The sequence below is a fragment of the Myotis davidii genome, unplaced genomic scaffold (assembly GCF_000327345.1).
Source record: "Myotis davidii unplaced genomic scaffold, ASM32734v1 scaffold337, whole genome shotgun sequence".
In the NCBI taxonomy this organism is placed as follows: Eukaryota; Metazoa; Chordata; class Mammalia; order Chiroptera; family Vespertilionidae; genus Myotis; species Myotis davidii.
The window spans coordinates 1,284,371-1,287,438 of NW_006288250.1; the positions used below are offsets into that span (position 1 = coordinate 1,284,371).

Genomic DNA, 3,068 nt, shown 5'->3' on the forward strand with positions numbered 1-3,068 from the left:
TGGAAGGCCGGAGGCTGAGGGGGGCGCGAGACCAGCCGGCTTCGCATTCCCGGGAGCGCCACCTCCAGGGAATCCCGCATTTTCGACCGCTGGGGCGGGACTGGCCCGCGCTAGTTCAGCCGCGGCCCCAAGGAGCACCTGGTACTGGAGATTGGGAGCAGGCTCTCTGCCACTTGTTAGGGATGATCGCCGCTGCCCGGCTGCAGCTTGCAAGGCGAACATAGACTGGCACGCACCCACAACCGACTGGCGAAGCCCTACTTTCTCGTGTGAGCTGTTTCCAACACTCGCCGGATGTAAAGATCCCCCACACGGGCCTGAATTCGATGTCTGGCCTCACCCCCGACCCGCGGCTGCGACAGCCCCTCAATGAGGCGGAAGTTTATTCAGTACGGGAAAGAGAACACGGAACGAAGGGGTGGGGGCTTTTCCTCAGGATGCTTCCTACCCGCTCGGACTCGGGAAATTCCTGCCGCCCGCGATGCAGAGCAGTGGGCCGAAGAGCTAGTTCACACCAGCCCAGACGGCGAGCTGAGACCCAGGACCTGAGCGCGCTGGCCGGGCACACAAAGTAGTCGCGAGCCGAGGCGGGGGGCACGGTGGCCAATCAGAACAGCGAGCTGCCTGAGTGGAGTGCGAGCCGACCAATCAGAAGGCGGGAAGCTGAGCTTCCTTTACCGAACTCTTCCCGGTGCCTCCGGACCCAGATCCCAAGCCTGAGGTGCAGTGCTGCGGAAAAGGGATATGATACCCTAAAACACAGAAGAATTCTTCCTCTAGACGTGGGTGTTTTGAAGTAAATGCCTTGGGTACATATCCTAGAGCAAAGAGCGGCGGCCTTTTAGATGCTGAGTGTGAAAAGGGTCGCAGAGAAGAGATTTAAGAGGCAGTGGACTGCCAAGACTGTTATCTGCCTCATAACGTTCATAAACATACAGTATTTACGGAGTCATTTTTAAAGGCCAGGAACTGTACTCCCAAAACACAAATAAGATACTGCTGATTCAAAGGAGGAAAAAGTTCCCTATCCCTCCATAAACTTAGCTTCTGAGGGAGGTTTGTGAGACCTTGTGACTCCAGTATTTATTGGCAGCCCTTTAAAATAAAAGCTCTCCACGAAGTAGTTTACAGTTACTTTTATTATGAGCTCCCCGTAAGAAGGGAAAATTAAGAAAAAAGTAGAGTGACTAGTCTAAGGTCAAAAAATACACTGGCAGAGCCCGAATTGTGTCCCAGCTCAGCTTAGTCATCGTTCAACAATCATTTACTGAACGTGTGGTTGCTCTCCTCCACTGAAGCCCTCTCTGCACTGAGCTTGTACTAGTAAACAGCAAAAATCCGCTAGAAGGGTTGCAGGCTATGGTGGTTGGAAAGGAACAGAAATTTTAGGCTTATGCCATAGCAAGATGGATTAAAGGCCAAAGTCTTATCAGTCGTACTCTAGATAATTTTTAGAAGTCAGAAGTGAGGCAGATACTCACTTTTTAGTGTAACAGCATTTTTTGAAGTATTTTAGCAAGCATGTTTAAAGCTTACCTTGTACAATACTTCAAGATCTCCAAGTTCAAAGCTTTGCATTTGCCTGAAAACATCGATTTTTTTTTAATCTGGCCTTCATTTTTTTCTTTCCAGAAACCTAGGGATTAAAATCAAGATCTACAAGTTCAAAGCTTTACATTTGCCTGAAAACATCGATTTTTTTTTTTTTAATCTGGCCTTCATTTTTTTTCTTTCCAGAAACCTAGGGATTAAAATAATTATCTTCTCAAACTCCTGCTCAAAAAGAAAAAAAATATATCTTCCCAAGGGATGTTTGTTCAAGATTTAGTGCATGTTTAGAGTGCAGTATAATATATATTAAAATACCAAATAACTAGTGTCTCTAGCATATATTCAGAAACTAGACCTTAAGCGATTTCAGTTCTGCTCTGTTGAGTTAATGTGCTTCTCAGCCTGTGACAGAACACTGTTATCAAAGCCCTTTTCAGGACATGCCTAGGATTTAGCTACCACCTCAGAACTGGAAGTATTAGTTAAATAACTGACTTTTGAGAACAAACTACACATTAAGTCCCAGGCCTATAATGAATTTACGAAAAATTCACAACAGTCCCTGCTTTTAAAAAACACATTTCTCTTATTGTCTCCAGAGAGGAATGTTATTAAAACTCTGCCTTTCTCTTAACAGGTTAAATTTCTGACAGAAAGTATCCCCCAAAGGTTCTATCTACATCACTGGCCACCAGAACACATCTCTGTTAAAGTATGTTTTCTCACAAGCTCCGGTCTCTTTGTTGCTGGGCCCTCTCACTCTCTCTTCTCACCCCAGCTGTCTGTCTGTGCCTCACATCACTCCTAGTTTCAGGTATTTGCTTTAGAAAGTAGAATTGTTCCACCACTTCCTCCACCACCACCCCCTCACCAACTAGGCTTAAGAGCTATTTTTGCTGATGCAAAAACTTATAAAGTTCTGCTCAGCAAAACACTGTAAAGAATATTCTTTATGACATTATACTGAGAACTAATAGAAACTTCTAAATACACCGTATTCTTTTACGCAGCCTGCATCAAATTCTTAGTCATCGACCAGGGTCTTTCGGGTGGAACAAGAAGGAGTCAACCATTCGACAATGGAAAATACCAAATTAAAGGGAGTACCTGAGTAGCCATTTTATTGAGATCAAAATTAATGAACACTACCACATTTCCAAAGTTGTGAACACCCAAAGGACAGCACTGTTACTGCTACATACAAGAAGGTGTGAACTTGAGAAAATTATTTTACCCATTTGGCTCTTATTTTTCTCATCTGTAAAATGAAGGGATTGGACTAGATAAATTTTAGTTGTTTGCCAGTCCTAAACTATAAATCTAGCTAGCTTGACAGTAACTAACAATGAAGTATGGAAAAACAGCCTATATTTTCAAATTCAATAAATGTTTTAAGCCACTTTTGAGCCATATCCTTAAGTTAAAATTGTCTATCTACACCGGTGGTTCTCAACCTTGGTTGCATGTTAGAATCACCTGGGAATCTTTTTAAAATCCTGATTTCTGGGCCTCATCCT

General features: G+C 44.1%; 1 protein-coding gene across 1 annotated transcript in view; it reads right to left on the bottom strand.

Moving 5' to 3' along the window:
* The window catches only part of FUT8 (fucosyltransferase 8 (alpha (1,6) fucosyltransferase)), a 256,928-nt gene extending 255,762 nt beyond the window's left edge, over nt 1-1,166 (bottom strand). Inside the window, exon 1 of the mRNA XM_006760081.2 lies at nt 449-1,166. The gene's annotated coding sequence lies outside the window, so the exon portion shown is untranslated. The remainder of the gene's footprint in view (nt 1-448) is intronic.
* Nucleotides 1,167-3,068: the final 1,902 nt, after the last annotated feature.